At 35.5% G+C, this 21,681-nt stretch overlaps 1 protein-coding gene across 1 annotated transcript in view; it reads right to left on the bottom strand.

Annotated features, from left to right (window-relative positions):
* LOC118206018 (beta-1,4-glucuronyltransferase 1-like) overlaps positions 1 to 1,184 on the bottom strand; it is a 70,965-nt gene extending 69,781 nt beyond the window's left edge. Inside the window, exon 1 of the mRNA XM_035378298.2 lies at positions 981 to 1,184. The gene's annotated coding sequence lies outside the window, so the exon portion shown is untranslated. The remainder of the gene's footprint in view (positions 1 to 980) is intronic.
* Between the last annotated feature and the right edge of the window lie 20,497 nt (positions 1,185 to 21,681).

Here is a 21,681-nt window from a genome sequence, read left to right as displayed (position 1 = left end):
ACCAAATTCCTACAAACATAAAATTCACAAAATAACTGTCATTTAATTAAAATATAATTAAATTCAAAAACACTACTTAAAATATAAATGAGCACATACATTAAATTAATACATACATAAATACCCATTTTGAATTCACTTTAGTTACGGCCATGGGATCCAAAAATTCACGAACACTGTTTCACACAACACAGAATAAAGCCAAATACAAAATTTCCAGATTTTTTCCCGATTTCCCCCCCTTTTCCGATTAAAGAACCGTAATTCGTCCATTAATATCACATGACATATCCCATGATCTCTCATTTCCCTCACACAAAATAATGCGTAATCGGAACTGAGTACTGCTCACATTATTACCAAAGTCCCAGGTAGTAACCTTTATCGCCTCCAAAATGTCGCCAAACTACCAGTTACCATATTGTAAAGATCAACAAGTGAAAATAGGTGGATGTGCACATGGATACTGAGTATGTGCAATTCTTAAAAACGCATCAAGCAGTGAGTGATTCTGCACTTTACCCAAAATTCTATTGCCGACTCTTCATCATGGGCAATTCCCAAATTGTTAAATCCATAGGATATCAAAAAAAGGATTTAAAAATTAAACTTGTATTTCAATGGCGTCTTAAGAAATAGAGAACTATATAAACTTACGCAATCTGAAAACAGCACGTACGCTAGATTTGGCGCGCTGCTAAATAGGCGCGTTTGCTAGATTTGGCGCTTTTGCACATACATTTTCGCTGCAATTTTTTTACAGCCCTCAAAACAGAAGAGCACTAAATTTTACTGCTGTGAATTAATGGTAATCGTTTCGTTGATTTACACTGTTCCGGCTTACAGAGGACTTCATGGGAAAGCTTTCCTTTCGTAAAATGAGAGAAACCAACATTATTATTTTTCTACCGAAAACTTTACAGAAGGATTAATTATAACATACAGAACTTCAAATATTAGTCACAAAAATTACGATTTACCTTTAAGTCATTATGATGACTAAATAATAAACTAAACATCAATGGTAAAGGAAGAAAACTTTTCACTTATTGCGGAAAAAAATTCTGTTTCACCATTATTCATAATCATAATTAAATTTGAAGGGTAATTCAATTTATATAGTTATCAAAACACAACACCTGTAAGTTTTGCGAAAAACAAACTCACGCTCGTCGTTCCTTGCGACAAGTGTCTAGCGTTGCCATTACAGCGAAAATATTCTATGTAAACAAGCAGCAAAGTCGTTCCTTAGAAGGAATATTTTATTATTGCTAACTCCACAATCTCGTTAGCAGAAAGATTTTAATTACGATTTTGTACAATCTACTCTGGTTAAAATTCCTCGTATTATTACCACACTAAATATTTGGGTAACCAAATGAAACACCCATATATGCGGTCAGGTCGTAAATTTAGATCCCCTTTTTTCACGGGGGGGGCTGAAAAGTAAGGGATAATCTTGCTCCTGCTCTTGACAAAATGTGGGGGTCATTTAAACATCTAACTTCTCTACATTCCGTTTTATACAGAGTAAAATACAAATTGAATTTTTCGAATGAATGCAATTTTGTACAATGAAAATGTTACGAAGAACACAGAAAATATATAAATCAAATACATTCAAAAAAGTTCGTTCAGTTGCGGGCCTGCCTCTACCCGAGGCTGGGTGCATTATGAATAAAGACAAAAAATTCTTAATAAGTCATTCTTTATTTCTATCAAAACAGTATCACTCTTCCGAGATCAGCTTTCGTTCGTCTACAAGCAAAACATTCGAAACACTCAGCACGCAGGCTGACGTCACAAACAGCAGCGCCTCGCGCCGGTTATTACTTCAGTTCATTTCACAACATCCTCCCCCCCCCCTTGAGACTCAGGTTGAGTCTCAAACTCATAACAAACATTATTTAAAAGATCAAGTCTTTTTGGAGCTTTTACAAGTCGTCCAGAGGAGGAATATTGTTGCATCACCATTTTATCAGGTGCAATTCCCTTTTTTAACGTACACCCAGCACTAGAATTAGATTCCTCTGCATCCAGTTTCTTATCAGGAATTATGTTTCTATCATTGGACTGTATCTCCAGAGGAAAGATGCGTTGTATTGGTCGTATAACTATTCCATGCCGGGTCTTAAGTTTAACCGTACGAATCTTTCCATCACATCCAGGGATCAATTCTGTAATTCGGGCTAAAGGCCAAAATAAACGTTTTCTCTTATCATCCGAGATCCGAGATCGTTTTTCATTATGCTTTTGAACCAGTTGACTAAGGTATTCTTTTCTAAATCGTTGTCTCAGATCATTTAACAATTTAGTTCTATACTTTAATCTCTTATTAAGACTTGACGAATTTAATTCATCAAGATCTTCAACATTGGAATTTCTGTTCTCGATAAGAAACATAGCGGGTGTCAGAGGTACTAATTCTTGCGGTTCTTCAGAAACATAAGTTAAGGGTCTAGAATTAATTATAGTTTCACAATCACAAATAATAGTATAAAGTTCTTCATATGATAACACTGATTTACCTAAAGTACGTTTTAGCAATTCTTTTACTGTACGAACCAACCTCTCCCACCAGCCACACCACCAAGCTGCAGTAGGTGGAATAAATTTCCAGATTATCCTTTCAGTGCCTGTTTCCTTTAATACTTTAGCCCAATTTAGTTTTGATAAATCATTAGCTGCACCCCGAAAATTTGTCCCGTTATCACTATAGATTATTCTAGGGCGTCCGCGCCTAGGAACAAATCGTCGAAGCGCCAGGAGAAACGCATCAGTAGGAAGAGAATTTACGAGTTCAAGGTGAATGGCACGGTACACAGCGCAGGTGAACAGCGCGATCCACACCTTTCCTCCATTTTTTAAAAACAGCGGTCCGGCCAAATCAATCCCTATGATTTCAAATGGCGCACAATCCGTAACTCGGTCTGGTGGCAGAGGTGTCGGTTCGCTTGACATAGCCTTAGTTTTAAATCTTTTACAAACGATACAGTTAAAGAGGACATTTTTAATGGCTTTTCTAGCTCTGACTATCCAAAATCTTTCTCGTAATATACATTGCATCATCTGAAGACCAGCATGACAGTTCTTATTATGCACATTTCTGATTAATAACTTAGTGAAATCACATTTTTCTGGTAACAGTATTGGATACAGAAAGGATTCATGGTCATCTCTATTTAGAATTCTCGTTTTAACTCTTAGAATACCTTCATCATCAATGAGCGTTTCAATAAAATTATAATATTTCTTATCAGTCAGATAATAATTTTGAACCAAACGAATTAAATTTTTCTCAGAATTTTCAATTTCATACTGTGAAAGTTCAATGTTTCTATTCTTTTCAGAACCACCTTTACAATTATTTACAAATCTAAATATCCATGCAAATATTCTAATCATTTTGTCATAATTGGATACATCGATTCGATGCCAAGGGGTTGCGTCTTTTGATAGATCAATATTTACTATTTTTATCTTTTTCCTCTCCAATTCTATTTCTTCACGCAAACAAATAATCTCACCAGTGGGCCAGTTTTCAGGGCCTTCTCGCAACCACAAGGGGCCTTCCCACCATCTAGACCGAAGCATTTGCTTCGCAAAACATCCGCGCGATAACAAGTCGGCAATATTTAGTTTCCCTGGGACATGTCTCCATGAATGACCTCGCGTCAACTCTCGAATCTCTTTAAACATATTTTCGACGAAAATGGACCAATTTCCTTGCTCTGTTATCCACCAAAGGGCAGTGGTTGAATCAGACCAGAAAGTAACTTTTAAATCGGGCAAACTGAGAGCCTTGATAATAGAATTTGCAAGTCTAGAACCTATACAACAGTCCATTAATTCTAAGCGAGGAATGCTTAAAGATTTCAAGAGCGATACTCTAGACTTCGCCCGTACGAGATTTATTTTTACTTCAGAATTAAATATTAATCGAACAAAGACGCACGCTGCATACGCCCCCCTTCAAGCATCCACAAATACATGTAGTTCAGACGTGTCATTGGTAAACAAGTATGTTACTTTGCCTCGCAAAGTAACATCTTTCAAAACATTAAGTTCTTTAAACCAGTTCAAAAATATATTTACATCATTCGGAGACAATTCATCATCCCATGCAATTTTCACTTTCCACAATTTTTGCAACAACAGTTTGTTAATAAACCAACAGGATCAAAAATTGTCTGCACAATTGCCAAAATTGTCCTCTTTGTGATTTTCGTATCACAGGTCAATGTATCTGTGTCTGTGCAGCACCTCAGCGTATCATTATCTAAATTCCAAATTACCCCCAAAACGGAAGTATCCCCTGAATGTTTGTCAACATTTGTACCAGCCACATTGCTTTCAAAACCGCGCAAGTTAAAATATCCATTTGACATGATTAATTTGGAATGTTCAATAAAAGTAAACTGTTCATCAATACTACAAACACTAGATAAACAATTATCCACATAAAATGACGATTTTAATCTTTGAGCAACTTCACTATATTGACGTGGACAGTTTTCTAATAGATGCATTATAGATGCGTTCAACAAGTAGGGGCTGGAAGAAACTCCAAACACAACTCTGCAATGCCTATAAATTAATTGCCCTTCATTGCATGGGAAAAAAATCTAAGAAAATCTCTATCTTTAGATGCGACGGATAACATTAAAAAAGCTTTTTCAATATCGGCACTAATACCAATCGGATACATTCTAAAACGATCTAGAATATCAGGCATTAATTCAATAAGATTTATTCCTTTACACAAACATTCGTTCAAAGAGAGTTTCCCTTTCTCAGATGCAGAAGCATCAAAAACAGGACGAATTTTCGTGGTTTCACTTCCTAATTTGATTACAGGCCTATGCGGCAAATAATGACATTCATTATTCAGTTCGGTTTCTGGTACGGGTTCAATAATATTCAACCTTTCCCATTCCTTGAACACATTTTGATAATCATCGAAAAATTTATTACATCTGAGTTTATAGATCATCTTTTGATACCTTTTCCAGGATAATTCTTTATTATCGGTTAAATGTGTCGTATCACATTTCCACGGAAGTTATACTTCATATCTTCCATATGGAAGAATTTTCATTTTGTTCTCAAATTCAGATAAATTAAAACTTTCATTCATTTTAACAGTTTCGTTTGGAGCGCATATTCCTATTTTTTCAAGTTCCCATAACTCATTTAGAGGAATTCTCCTGACATGCATTGAAAATGTTTTCAAAATACTATCCTTTTCACCCGAATTTCGTTTTTCAAATACCGTCCACCCAAGTTTCGTTTCGACAGCCGTTACCCCGGACTGTAATTCAATAGAATTTCCTGTCAATAATTTTCCCATAACATCTGCTCCGATTAAAAGGTTAATTTGAATTTCCTTTCGCAATGGATCAGAAAATTCGATTTCTTTTTCTTTTAATTCATTCAAAATCTCTTTATCTTTAACCTTAGGAATAAAACCGCAAATCTTTTTTTCCGATAATGCCTCAAAACTACATGCGAATGTTCCTTTTAAATTGCTGACCTCGACCGAAAACATTTCATGTTGTCTAGGTTTCGTTTCGTCCCCCCCAAACAGTGCATGTATAACTGTCTCCTCCCGAAGTGGAGATGCTTTAAGCTGACTCATCATATTTTCACTAACGTAGCTACTTTGGCTTCCGCTATCAATTATGCAGCGAATAATTTTCTCGCGACCTTGACACCGAATTCGAACGCAAAGCGTTTGCAAAAATACAGTTTCGCTTCTGCCACAGTAAGAAAGAGAACTCTCTTTTGAAACATTTATCTGATCATTATTTTTTAGCTTTTGATTACACATTACATCAAAATGATTACAACTTTTGCAAATAGAACAACTGAACTTACCTTTCAAAGGACAAAATTTACTAATGTGACTCGCTCTTTTCAGACAAGAAAAACAAGCACCTTTTTTCAACAACAATTGTTGTTTTTCAGCTAAAGTCATTTTTTTTGCAGAGTAACATTTTTCACTAAAATGTTTCTTTTCACAAAAATTACAGTTCGGAACACTCTTACCTGAATTCTCAAGACTTACTAGAGCTGATGCTGTTACGGGATCATTTTGCTTTACCTGTTCGTGGTTAAAATCTTTCTTCCGATGGTTCTGTTGGGAAGCGAAACCAGTTCTTGCGAGGAGAACCATCACCTCCCCCTTAACTTCCTGTTTTAAGAAATTCATTAAATGTTTCAAAGATCGATTTCCTTTAGTTTCAATGGAGTCGTGATTTCTGCTTCTTTCCCATGCCATCAATACTTCTTCTGGTAAGCAACTTTCCACTAAGGGGGTAAAAAAAATCCCCATATTTTTCTTGAGTTCTCCCCAAACTTTCCAACGCTCGCAATTTTCCTTCAGGCTCGCAATTTGTTCATCATACAGGGAGGGTAGAACCGTTTTTGCTCTTCCGGTTACAGCGTTCTTCATCACTAGGCTTAACAAGTCTCTCAGATAGATTTGCACAAGTAAATCTTCGCGTCCAAAGCGCTCTCTTAGTTGTTCGATGGCTTTAGGATAATTAGCTGCCGTTGCCGGGAAGCTAAGGACTAGGCGTTCTGCTTTCGATTTGGGTTCCATAGCCTGCAACAGATACTGCATTTTATCTTCATCCGCGATACTTCTGTCGTCGTGGATTTTTCTGGAACTGACTCCAAAAAGTCAGGTAATCTTTAGCTTTATGGAGATTTCCTATTATGTTTTTACCACCAATCCTCGAATTCCATATCACAGATTATGTTCTTACTGCATTAATATAATATTAACAAGACATAGTGTACAATAAAAATTAAGCTTTATTTAGGAACTTCGCGCACACTGCCCGACAGCCTGCCTGTTTCGCTCTGCTCGCTACTCGTAAGAAATTTCTCCTCTAGGGTTGCCACACTTATCGGAGGGCGCAAGGCGCGCTCCTTATCGCCATCACCACAGAGTTTCCCCCCAGTTCCTTTAATGACTATTCAAAGGAACGACATAGGTTATGAAATTGTCTTAGAGGATCCGTACTGTCGGGTATTTTTTACATGATTACAAAATTAGAATATAAAATTAGAAAAGATCAAAATGCAATTCAATATATAACAAGGTATTGACACATATAATAAACATGAAATAACAAGAAATATGTTAAGATATGAATTTAAAAAAAATGTTTTAAATTGTTATGTAAGAAGCAAGTTTCTTAGGGAAGTGAACATGTCTTCCCGATCTGGTGACAGTTTGTGTCTTAGAGAGTTCGTTTGCAGATTTATTCTGCTGAACTGTCTTTAAGTCTTTATTTGTTTTCAGTTCAGGCAAATTAGAGTCCGAAAGCAAATAGGCTGGTTTCACACGGTCTATAGACACAGTAGATTTCAGACCGTTAACATCAATTGTGAAAGTTTTGTCTGTTCTAGAAAGGACTTTATGCGGACCTGTATATGGTTGGCACAGAGGTGGCTTTACTCGATCGACACGTAAGTATACATGCGTACACGACTTTAAGGTAGCACTTACGTAACATTTTTCTTGGCAATGTGCAGATGTTGCTATTGGATTCAACTGTTGCATTTTATGCCGAAGATTCGTGATAAATTGTGTGTCATACGGAGATATCTTAGATGACGTTATCATATCACTAGGCAGCTTGAGAGTTGTGCCGTACACCAGTTCAGCACAAGATGACTGTAGATCTTCCTTTACGGCTGTCCGAATACCAAGCATAACAACTGGTAGTGTTTCAGTCCAGTTATTGGTCTCGTGAGCCTTGAGAGAAGATTTTAAATGTCGATGAAATCGTTCAACAATGCCGTTTGACATTGGATGATAGGCTGTTGTTGTGATTCTGTTCGTACCCAAAATGCGCGTGAATTCTGCAAAAAGTGCGGATCTCATTTGAGAACCTTGGTCTGTTGTTATGATCGATGGGCAGCCAAAACGAGATATCCAACAGTTGAAGATGGCTCTGCAAATGGTTTCCGTTTTCATATCCGGGATGGGAATGGCTTCAGGCCATCTGGAGAATCTATCTATTAGAGTCAAAAGGTACACATTGCCTTCTGATGGAGGTAACGGTCCGACGATATCCATATGGATTTCTGAAAAACGTGCATCAGGAAGAGAGAATGTGCCCAATGGTGCTTTAGTATGCCTAGTAATTTTCGATTTTTGGCAAGATTCACAGGATTTCACCCAATTTTTGATATGACGTTTCATATCGGGCCATACATAACGAGAACAAATAAGCTTCGTAGTAGCTGCAATTCCTGGATGTGACAGATTATGCAGATGATTAAAGATGAGTCTGCGAAAGGAATCTGGAACAAATGGACGAGGAATGTCCGTTGATATGTCACAAAGAATATTACCATCAGAATATTGGCACGGTTTAAATTCCAGTTTCAAAGATGATGTGTTGTTTTTGAGAAGGTCTTGTACCTCCGGATCATGCCGTTGAGCTTCCGAAAATTTTTTAAAATCCAAAAATGGAGATTTTGTTATGGAATCAATTTCGATTCTTGAAAGAGCGTCAGCAACGACGTTTTTTGAACCTTGCACATGCCTAATATCAGTAGAGTACTGAGAAATAAAATCTAAATGGCGCAATTGTCGAGGTGAACATTTATGAGGGTTCTGTTTAAAAGCGTATATTAACGGTTTTTGATCCGTATAAATTATAAAATTTCTGCCCTCTAACATGTGTCGGAATTTCTTAATTGCAGAATAAATAGAAAATAATTCCCTATCGTACGCGGACCATTTCTGTTGACTTTTACTGAGTTTCATAGAGAAAAATGCTATAGGTTCCCATGTTTGTTGAGACAACTGCATAAGTGTGCCGCCGATTGCGACGTCTGAGGCATCTACCCAGATGCTTAGCTGGGCTCCGGGAATAGGGTGACTCAAAAGGGTAGCCTGAGCAATGGCATTTTTGGCAGCAATAAAGGCTTGTTCAGCATTCTCGTTCCAATTTAATTGTGGGGATGAATCCTGAACACGAGAACGAGATTTCTTTTTATTAATATAGCCTTCTAACAATTTTATTAAAGGAGAAATAATATGTGCTGCTTTAGGTATGAAACATCTATAAAAGTTAAACATGCCTAAAAATCGGCGAAGCTGAGTGAGAGTGGTAGGTTGAGGAAAATCTAAAATACATTTGACTTTGTCAGGAAGAGGTTCAATTCCGTTTTCACTAAGGTGAAAACCTAAGAAATCAATAGATGTTTGACCAAAGGTGCATTTTGAAACATTTATGCAAAGTCCATATTCCTGAAGTTTGGAAAATAAAGCTTTCAAATGCCTGCAATGTTCCTCAGAATCTTTAGAGGCTATGAGCAAGTCATCGACAAAAGCGTAAACACCTTCTAAATCCCGCGTGACTTCATCTATAAAACGTTGAAAAGTCGCTGATGCATTGCATAAGCCGAATTGCATACGGGTACTTTCGAATAAACCGAATGGTGTGCATATGGCGGTTTTGTGGATGTCGGCTGGGTTAATTGGTATTTGATGGTATGCCTTAATCAGGTCGACATGACTAAAAATTTTAGTACCGTGCAATGCAGCAGTAAAATCGGCTAAGCATGGAATAGGGTATCTGTCTTTTATTGTTTGAGCGTTCAATGCTCGATAATCTCCTACAGGTCTCCATTCCAGACTTCCTTTTTTGGAACCATGTGAAGTGGGGATGCATAATTGCTGCTCGAAGGTCTCAAATGCCCCAATTGCATCATAGTTTGAAATTCTTGTTTTGCTATTTTTAAGCGATCTGGAGCTAACCGACGAGGTTTTGCAACCACAGGTGGACCTTTAGTTATGATATAATGAACGGTGTTATGTTTAACAGGTTGGTTAGGATCTGGTAATCTAGTAACTGAAGGAAATTCTTTTAAAATTTTGTGATATGGTGTATCACTAAATACAGTTTTTACTGAATAAATGCTTGCATTTTTCACGCAACCGACGGTTTTAAAATGCGTTTTTAAATCTTTGAGACATTTGTTTCTGAGATCAGGCACCAATTCAAAGAAATGGAGAAAATCTGCTCCAAGAATGGGTGTACTAACATTTGCTATAAGAAAAGTCCATGTAAACTGTCGTCTTAATTTGAAATCCAAAGAAAGTGTTTTTTGACCATAAACATGAATAGTAGAAGAATTAGCAGCGAAAAGTGTTTGTTGGGACGAATTCTGTTTTTGAGAATTATTTGCTGGAAGTAAGGACACGTCAGAGCCGGTATCGACCAAGAATGAAAGGTTTGTTCTACGGTCACGAACGAACAGGCGACGTGAAACTTGAGGCAAAGAATAAGTCGCCTCTATTCTTTGCTGGTTTCGTTTCCCTGCCATGAACAAGGTTTTGTACATTTGTCATCTCTACACTTTTTCCCAAAACGTCTATGATACCAGCAAACAGAATAATCTCTCCTTTTGGAATTGCTTCTTTCCTTATTGCGATCTCCGCGATTTGGCGACCGACCACGAGAAAGAGAAATGCGATCAATACGTTTGTTTAATTTTTCTATTTGTTTAAATAATTTATCCTCAAGAGACTGATCGACTGTGCGAGAAACGGCACAAGTCCCTGGGGTTGGATTTACTTCTAAAATTCTGTCGGCAATTTCTGCAGCTTTATCTACAGTTAAATTGGAAACCGCTGCCAAAATAGACTGAACAGTCGAAGGCAAACGTTGAAGGAATAATTCTAACATTAAGTTATCAGGAACATTTAAAGATTCTGCTCGACGTTTCATATTTCTAAGCAAATCGGAAGGTTTTCGAGAACCTAATTCCTCTCCAGATAATAATTGGCGAATTTCTTGCTGAGAAGATTCTCCCGAACGATTTATTAACTCAGTTTTGAGCTTTGTATATGGATCAATAGGGTCTGGTTTCATAAGTAAATCCCGTACTATTGATGCGATATCTGGAGGAAGATGAGCAACTACATAATTATATTTAGTAATGGATTCTGTGATAGGTTTGGGGGTGGCAAGAGCAAAGGTACTTTCACACATAATAAACGATAAAGATGGGTCTGATCGGTTATAAACCGGAATTTGGACGGCATAAACATCAGACATTGTGCAAGGTTTTTAAGCCAAAATAAAAGGAAAAATTTAACTAAAGAAAATGAAATTAAACGATAAGTAGTAAACAGAATTATAAAATGATCTATAATTACTACTCATCTGTGATCCGGAGGATGAAAACCGATGTAATCCATTACTTCTGGTTTGGAGATCTTGAGTGATGGCTTGTAGTCAAAACCGAAAGTGCTTGAGAACTGTTCATACGATTTAACACAGTCCAGGTTACCATTATGGTAATTTCCTGTTATGTTTTTACCACCAATCCTCGAATTCCATATCACAGATTATGTTCTTACTGCATTAATATAATATTAACAAGACATAGTGCACAATAAAAATTAAGCTTTATTTAGGAACTTCGCGCACACTGCCCGACAGCCTGCCTGTTTCGCTCTGCTCGCTACTCGTAAGAAATTTCTCCTCTAGGGTTGCCACACTTATCGGAGGGCGCAAGGCGCGCTCCTTATCGCCATCACCACAGCTTCACCACGGAATTTTTTAAGCTCAATTTTAGGCAATTTAAATTTCCTAAATTCGGAGTTACTTGGAGGAGAGGAGGCTTGTATTTCCGCATCTATTTGAGCACACTGTTCTAGAAACTTATCTCGATAATTCTCCGCTTCTTGAAAATCATCACTAAATAATTTTTCTCCATCTTCAGTCTGCAAAATCTGCTGCGATATAGCACTCTGGCATACGTCAAGTCTCTGGAATTTATCACAAAGTTAACACTTCAAAATCGAAAGTATTTTTAAATCTCTTACTTCTTTAGTTAATTCACTTTCGGTTTTCCTTGAGGTTTGCGAAAACGCAATTCTAAGTCCTTTTCTTTGGGCCTTTAAAGCGATCAAATCCATCTTCAAAGTATATTCAAAATCGAAATTCAATATCAAAAGTTCAATCGGAAAATTCTAATTCAAAGCACCCGGTCCCGCCGAGGGTACCACTGTGTTACGAAGAACACAGAAAATATATAAATCAAATACATTCAAAAAAGTTCGTTCAGTTGCGGGCCTGCCTCTACCCGAGGCTGGGTGCATTATGAATAAAGACAAAGAATTCTTAATAAGTCATTCTTTATTACCATCAAAACAGTATCACTCTTCCGAGATCAGCTTTCGTTCGTCTACAAGCAAAACATTCGAAACACTCAGCACGCAGGCTGACGTTACAAACAGCAGCGCCTCGCGCCGGGTATTACTTCAGTTCATTTCACAACAGAAAATGTATTACTTAACGATAAACTGTAAGATAAATAACATCTTTTTTTAAAGCCATAGGTGTAGAAATACACATACTTGTTACACGAATGAATTTGTAGTAAATATTGAGTTTTTCATTTCGAATGCTATGTTCCATGTATGCGAAGTAGCTGAGTATGTGAGATAATAGTCATAACCGAATGGCTTTCAACCTTTTCACTAAGGACTGTTTCTCAATTACATTGTGGTCGCTGCTTTTTAGTTAATTTTCTAATGACATATAAAGAATAACTGTTTTTATTTGAGACTTATGAATAAAATAACGCAAACTAGATTGCAGAAAATTCTTAAGAATGAAGTTAAATAATACTAAAAAATACATTATTGATGCACTTTTGTGTTTTATATGTAGTAGTATTAACTACTACTATAATCTTTAAATGGAATCCTTAAATTATATATATATCTATGTATAGGTATATATAAATGGAACCAAATATAGAACAAGGTATAAAATATCTTTATTATACAATGTTCATTACCATTATTATTATTTACGTAATATCAATATAAATAGTTAGTTAGGTTTCGTACATATATAATTTATTTTTATATTTGTATTTTTTGCATTAGATTCAGTATTGTAAACGTATCTGAACTCTTTTTGGGTTACGACTTTAAGTGAGAAAGAATTGTTAGGGCCTTCATAGGGATTACATTATATACAATCAGTTAGGATACGACTTTTCCTTTCTTTTAATCATTATATATATTGAAATACTACTTGATAAGTATACATAAAATATAGCAGTTTTTTAAGCTACTTATTTATATATCTATTGTTTGGTCTGGTTTGTTTGATTATAGCAAAGCATTCGACAGTTATTTGCCTAAGGGTAAGGGTGTCTCGTGGAGAACTTTCTAAGCAAAACTGACTCTTATGCACGTTACACGTGGGAAAAACCTCGAAAACGCCAATACAGCCATCCCCGTCGATCCGGATTCGATCCCCGGATCGACCTGCCAGAGTTCAACGACTTTACATCTCAGCCGCTAGTGAGCCACACACACACATCCACACATCCACACATATACATTAAATAGTATTTACATGTCGTTTATAAAGTATAATTGAGTGAAATTTAATCATAAAGAGTTAGAAAATATTCTACGGAATTACTTCACTTCGTAAACTTTTTTGTTAAGCTTCACCATATTTCTTAAAGAGAATCTCAATGCTAGTTACATTTCCAAGCTGTTTATGTACCTTATTTTTCATGCTTTGAATTATATTTAGAAAATTATTTCACTTGGTTATAGCTGAACATGCAGTTTTTTTTATTGAAGAATTTAAGGGTAAGAAGAGAATTATGCCCTTTTCGAATTATTCTTGAAGCATTTAAATTTTTTTTAAAAAAAGCGCCCATTAATACGGATCATTGAATTAAAGTGCTCGATGCAAGACAGATTAATTAGCTACTAAATTTTGATTTTCGTTGAGTAAAAATGAATTCATCTGCATTCTATAAGAAAGTAAATATTCAAGAAATGTTTTTTTTTTCCTATTCTCGCAGTCATAATATTTTTCTTAAATATTCAGCTAATTCATATTCAAATATTTCAATCCATTACAATAAGTAATAAATCGATACAGTAAATAAATAATTAAAATCGATTAAATGGAATTTTAATTGATTTTAATTGCCATTTTCCTTCTGATAAACCCCTCTTTAGAGTTCAATAGCAGTCGATCAGCTTTTGTTGGGGGTTCATTTTTCTTTATGGTATGCTTACGTTATATATGTATGTATTATGCATTGCTCATACTCGTCAATTGCAGCTTTTAATATTTTTTGGAAAAAAATCAATATGAGAATCCAGAAAATGATTCTTAGCGACTCTAAGACTATTATTACTAGGCACTCTCATGCCACAGTGTTTAAAAAAAATCCCATTGTTTAAAGGTACATTCTATGCTCATATTTTAGTCTAAAATTAAAAGCTGCGAGTCAAAATTAAGGGGGTTGCTCTTAGAAAGCCTCAATTAGAAGTAGTTATAGGAAATGTTAATCAATACTTATAATGTTACGGATTAAACACTTAATTCCCTATTTGATCACGTGTATGGAAAACAGATATTCGTGATTCATAAAGAAAAGAAAGGTGAATCAAAATGAGTTATATTCTTGTTTTTCCAACTGCAAAAATATCTTAAGATACTATCGGATTTAATCTTTAAATTATTCCAGTAATAATCAGAACAATCGGGGCCATTATTCTTAACTATAATTTACTAATGCAAATCCTATTTTGGTTTCAAATAGCTTTCATTAATTACGTTAATGATATACTGATACTGAATGAGACCTAAAAACACTTTTTTTTTAAATATATCTCCCCTTATGATCCCTGACACAGCCGTTTACTTTCCCCTTCCGTAACGTCAGTCTTCTGCTCTTGACCGCATTTGCCATGCCACCAACCAAATTATACCATCGTACTTCAAATAAGGGTCGCAGAGAACACTCATGAAAATCGTTCTACGGACCTTCACACACACACACAGATCGTATTTTATTCTCGAGTGTCAAGATGCAGAAATATCTTTTTACTCGACTTCTGATAAAGATCGGGTGGGGGATGAAACAGAGTGAGGTCCGCACTAGCGGCGGCGAAAAAAGGGGAGGTGTCAAGTTCAGTGTCGTTATAAGATGTAGCCGCGGGTGGTAAAACCGCAGAGTCAGTTATGCGTGAATGAGTCAATTAAGGTTGTGATTCTTATGTGGAAGGATGTCACAAGGGTAACGATGTTTTTCTCTGGGACCAGTGGCGTAGCTAGGGTGGGGCAAGAGGGGACATCTGTCCCCCGGCGCAGCATCCAGGGGGCGCCAAATTAATGCTACGAAATTTTTTAATGAATGTTTTGCATTCTTGGCACATAGAAAGGGGCGCAAATTCTCCAGTTGTCCCCGGGCGCTGGAATCCTAGCTACGCCACTGTCTGGGACCCCGGGAGTGTCTGAGAGTGCTAATAAGGCTATTACTGTGGGTTTGTACTGAATAAAAGAAGCTGACCGCTAATCGTTTATTATACTCTTGAATAAGTTGGATTCGAAGGTCTCTGTGAATATAGATGTTGGGAATATACCAAGGAGCATTGATAATTTCTCCTAGAATATTATTTTGTAGAATTTGCAGTTGTTTAATATTGGTTTTAGCTGCATGTCTCCAGATCGATGCTGCATAAAGAAGAGCTGGGCGCAGTATGGAGCCATATAGAATTAATTTGTTTGTAGTAGATAAGTTGCTTTTTCTACCAAGAAGAGGTCGCATAGTAGCTGTGGTGATTTTAAATTTTTGTACTACGGACCAGAAATGGGTTCTGAAGGAAAGTTTTTGGTCAATGCTGACTCCAAGGTATTTGGTTTCATTAATCCAGTCTATTTCTTCGTCAAATATTTCAGGGGGTGGAGGATAGTATTTCATGTTTCCTTTACGGAAAATTATTGCCTTAGTTTTATCAGTGTTAATTTTAATCTTCCAAAGGGTAAGCCATTTTTCCAGTTTTATGAGATAGCTTTGGAGTTGGTTTCTTATGGCGATAACTGTGCAGGCTATAGTAAGTATGGCGGTGTCAACGGCAAAGAGTGCAAGATGAACACAAGGGTCTTTAGGGATGTCTTGTGTATAAATATTAAAAAGGTACGGCGAAAGTGTCGACCCCTGTGGGACACCAGCATTGATTACTCTGGTGGTAGAGTAAGCAGTACCGACTTTGATTCTGAATGTTCTGTTGCTGAGAAAAGAGGCTATTAAGCAAATAAAATGATCTGGAAAATTGAGAGTGATTAGTTTGTAAATAAGGCCTCGATGCCATACTCTGTCAAAAGCTTTCGCAATATCGAGAAATATAGCACCGGTCGGAAGCTTGCAGTTGTAGCCTTCAGTGATAATGTTGATAATTCTAAGAAGTTGGTGGCAAGTGCTATGATGATTACGAAAACCGAATTGTTCTTCTGGGAGAAAATTCATGGAAGGGTGAATTTTTTGGATGTGGAAAAGTAGGATTTTCTCAGTAACTTTAGACAGGTGGCTAAGTAAACTGATAGGGCGATAGTTCTGTGGGAGAGTTGGATTTTGTTGCGATTTAACAAAAACAATTATTATAGCTTGCTTCCATGACTTAGGAAAATGAGCGAATTTGATAATGTTGTTGATTATCTTAGGCAGGTAAGAGCCTTGATAGGAAGATGCTTCAGTGCTTTGGTCGAGATGCCATCGTGCCCTGGGGCTTTCTTCGTTTGTAAGGCGCTGATGGTGTTGGCAACGATTGTTGGGGTAGTCAGGAAAGTGAAGTTGTACGGAGCAGGGGTATTAAGGAAGTTATTGACCACCTGGTTGACCCGTTCAATATGGTTATTGTGGTACGGAGTTCTCACATCTCACATCTTTACAAATGTGATTTTGGCAATGTTCCAACTAAAAATCTCTAACGGGATAAACTGATGTCGCTTTTCCCGCGGCGGGGGGAAAATATAGTTAGAACACACAGGAACGATGATATGGTAAGAGTTGTAGATCCGGCACTGTGCCGCGTGTGATATTTCATATCTGTTTCAATCATGTTTTTATTGTTTTCAATAAATAACAAAAGACAACTACTGTGAATTAAATGACTCAACACTTCAGAACGAAGATATCACAGGCAACAATTTTCCTTTCTTATTGTCGTTGATAGATTTTTGATGAAATCGCATCATTTTTAATAGTTTCATTCTTTTAGAAATATGGGTTTGGCAACAATTTTTCATAGTATTTCTTATGTCACTGTTTTTAAGAGATTGGCATATTTAATTGCCATTTTTTTTATATATATAATACATTTTTTTATGTTTTTTATACAGTTGTTCTGCAGAGTAAAATTCTGCGCGGAATTTTTTGTTTTTTGAGTTTCTTTCATGTTATTTTTTGCTTATTTCACTGTTTGTAAGATATTGAAAAATTGTGCATGATTTTTTTTCTTCAACGGATAGTTGGTTAATTTTTTTTTATTAGGATAATTAATAGTTGTATTAAGGGATATAGCTTATTTCATTGTAATTTTTTGGTGGAACTTTGGTAGACGGTTGAACGGATTTTGGCAATTTTTCTTTTGGCGAGTAATACAACTTATGGTAAACCCATTGCTGGATAAGTTGTTCTTTATGGTAACCGATACTTTGTTGTCATTTTTTACAGTCATTTTTCAGGGTAAATTAAATAATGCGTTTTATTATGCATAAATTCATTTTTTTAAATATTATTTATCACTTTTAAACATTAAAAATCAACTTCATTTTGCATTTTTATTTGAAATAAAAATTTTGTTGTTTATAGTGACGACACTTTACTTAAAACGTAATTGGTTTTATTAATATCTATAAATTTAATCTAATGTTTTAAACATTATTTATGGCTGTTAAATATTAAAATATAATTTTGCATTTGTTTTAAAAATGATTTTATTATGAACTATTTATTATGGTTAATTTATTTATTAGGATAATTAATATTTGTATTACGGGATATTGCTTCATTGTAATTTTTTTATACGTAATAACTTTTTTTTATGAAGTTGTTCTGCAGAGTGAAATTCTATGCAGTTTTTAAATTTAACGTTTGGTGTTTCCCTCAGCCATTTTCCGGTACATTTAAAAGCCAGACGAAGGCTGGCAGCGAAGCTGCTAGTTAAAAATACAAGAGCGCGTGCTTTGTTTAGAAAATAGTAAATATAAAGAGATAAATACATAAATTAAAAAACACATAAAATGCATGCAGGGTAAACTAAATTAGGTGATGTAACGAGTTAGATTTACCCGGTGGTGTTCGATCATTAACGTTACGTCTCGGCAAGGAATATGTATTGTTAATGGAGGGACAGCTCAGCTAGAATTAGCTGAAGGGCTATTTGCTTTCCACACCATAAACCACAATAAGAAGTTTCAGATCAATTGATTGTAGGTCGTAAATGATCAAAACATTGTACGACAAAAAAATTGCATGTGCAAGGACAAAAACCGAAGCAATTATTTGTTATATTTTTTCACTATATTCGTTTTCACAACTGCAGAAAGAATTAGATAAATGCACATTTATATTCATATATTATATTGCTTACAAACACAAAGATTTAATATTATTTCCCACTATTGTTAGACTTTTTGATCCAGAAACAGGAATTAAAATTAGAATATTAGATTTTGTTTCATTGCCGGATGAAACTTCACAAATAATTTTTGATTCATAAAGTACTATTTTAAAAAGTAATAATTTAAACAATAAAATTATTGCCTATTGTGAGGATAACACTAACGCAAATTTTGGTTGAAAAGCTAGAAGAGGCATTAATAACGTTTTTACGAAACTTAACGAACATTTGAACCAATAAATTATTGGGGCAGGTTGTGCAGCGCACATTCTACACAGTACTATTCAAACAGCGTCTGACTAACTTCCTGTGGAATCTTAAAAATATTAATGCAAAAATTTATTCGTATTTGTATATATATATATACAATGTGCGTGTTGAAAGTTTGAATGATTTTTGTGAAAGCGCAGAAATCGAATATAAAAGAATTATTGGTTACAGCAAAACACGATGGCTAGCTCTTTTACAAGCTGTAGAAAATATTTTTAAAATATGCGAACCATTAAAATCATACTTTTTATTAGATAAATGTCCAAGAATATTGCAGCTCTTTATTGAAAATGACACATCACAAATTTGGCATCAGTTCATCCACAACCAAGCTACATTATTTCACAATGCTGCGAATATTATTGAAGGGGACAAAATTTCAATTACGGAAGTGTCAAATGAAATCAGCCCACCAGCGGCCGAGCGGTAAAGTCGCTGAACACTGGTAGTTCGGTCCGAGGTTCGAATCCCGCGAACGGGCTGGTTGCATGGGCGTTTTCGTGGTTTTCCCAATGTGTAACGTATATACGAGCCAGTTTCCCTTAGAAAGTCCTCCACAAAGGCATCCCTCCCCTTAGGCAGATAGCCCTCGAGGCTTTGCCATAATCACACAGACAGACATACAAATGAAATCAATAATTTAAAAATAAAATTGCGAGAAAGAATTTATAACGATTACGTTCCTTTAGTTATTCGAAAGAGCATCACTAGGTTAGAAGAACAAGATGCCATTAAACGACCTGATTTTCTGAAAGAAGTCATAATAATTATTTTTATAACTGCTTGGAATATCTTGAAGAACGGACAGTTCAATTCGAGAATATTAAAAATTTTCATTGGGTAACATTTAAAAAAAAAAAAAAAAAAAAAAGGAGATTTTATGGGAATATGTGGGAAAATCTTTTTAATATATTAATAACCATTTTCAGAAAAATAATATTTGCGAAAATTATCTTTTTGATGAGGGGTTATTTTTTAAAATATAAGTTACTGAAGAAAAAATTAAATGTTCTTTGTCTGCAAATGTGGAAAGAGACGAAAAGTGGACGGAGTTATTCCTTCATTTTAAACAGAATAATATTCCTTATGAAAATATTTTGAAAATTGTAGAACATGCACTCTCTCTTCTAGGAACAAGTGCAGCAATAGAACGTGTTTTTTCTAGTATCAATAAAATATAGACAATTGAAAAAACGCAGTTGAACATTAAAACTTTAACCCGGGAGGACGCGCGCTGTATTATGTAACACGAGAACGCGCATGGTGTGTCAACACACCCCAAGCAATTAAATGACGTACAAATTAAAGATATTATTACAATTCAGTAAAAGAATGCATTCTGTATTAATTGCAACATTTATTATATAAAATAGCTTAAAATAATGTTAATTTTAAGATTAAAAACAAATAAATTATTTTTTTCCCCCCAGATGACTAGGAATCATTGATGTCTATGAGAAATTTTTGTTTTTTATTTTTGAATGCAATTATAATTCAAATTATGCAGAATTATTGCTTGAACAACGAGTTATTAATTTTCAGATGAATTAGCATTAGATAGCACCAGATCAACAAAGATTAGATACTTTGGAGTTTATATATGAAGCATCTAAACACAGTGCTCTTCACACATTTTTTACACTTCACACATATAGATTTCATTTTCTGTCTTTTTGCCTTGAGTACATGTAACATATCCGGCATTATATTTTTTTCCTTTGTTTGTGGTTCATCAAATCATTTTCTGTAAGAAATTGGCCAATTCATAAGTGGTATATCAATTGTTCTGCGGTAAAATGTCTTCCAGATTTGTATAATGGAGCTAAGATCCGCTTTGCTATTTCATTAGAACTGTTGACTTTCTCGTATGGCCCATCTGGCTGCTGATCTGCGTAAATTTCCATGTTGAAAATATAGAGGATTCTAGAATCAACCACAACAAATATCTATACCATATCTTGCAGGTTTCTTAGGTATATACTAGGTTCTAGCTTTTCGTTTAAAGTCACGTAGTATCCTACATGATATAATTTCTGTCAGGTCTTGACAAAATTTTCAAATAACTCTCCTATTGGAGCTAATTTTTCACTCTTTCTTCTGTTATCCCGTATTCTGACATCGTCAAATTATAAGCAGGAATAATGAAAAGAAAACGCTTATAGTTAATGGTTTTGCGAATAATATCCAATCCTGTGCCATCAGTCGCCCATAAATTTCTAACATTTGCGTGGGAAAATTTGTGCAATTCAGCTATGTATAAGAGTCGTAAAAAAAGCAACGTTTTGCGTCTCTTTCTCTTTTAAAATTTCCCGGAATATTTTTTACATAAATATTAGTGTTTCACAATCATTTCAATCATTGTGTCATCAAATATTAGGTTCCATGCGTCGATGGGTGAGAACGCATCTTTAGATGCGTCTTTAGATATATGCGTATTGCCAGGCAAAATTTTTATATTATGGGACGCCATGCATCTTTGACCTCGAAAGGGTTCTTTCTGCCACTGTATTGTTTTGTCTTTTCCTCTAAAATAGTCAATTTGATCATAAGGAATAACTTCTGAAGAGTCGCACTCTTCTTTGGATACAGACCGATGATCACTAAATATATATTCATTATCTGAATCTCCTAATTCTTCTTCTAAAGAATCTTCATCCGACGAAACCTCCTCTACTAATTTTTCAAGTCTTTTCATTTTTTGATCATACGTCAAATGAGGAAGACCGAACAGAGCGACTTGAATACGCCATGGCTTCACGCTGAAAAATAGCAGCACGAAAACGCGCATGGGGTGGCGGCACACCCCAAACTGTTCTTTAAACCACAATAAATGCTCAGAATTTGCCGGTTCCACTCGAAACGTGTAGAACATGAGCTTGGATGCAGCTACTGATGGACCTAACTATTTCGAATTATGGGGGGGGGGG

This window comes from Stegodyphus dumicola, chromosome 9 (assembly GCF_044657685.1).
Source record: "Stegodyphus dumicola isolate Sdum_Otavi_A_Nest chromosome 9, ASM4465768v1".
Taxonomy (NCBI): Eukaryota; Metazoa; Arthropoda; class Arachnida; order Araneae; family Eresidae; genus Stegodyphus; species Stegodyphus dumicola.
Note: the sequence above shows the minus strand (reverse complement) of the source record. Positions and strands in the feature narration are given on the sequence as shown.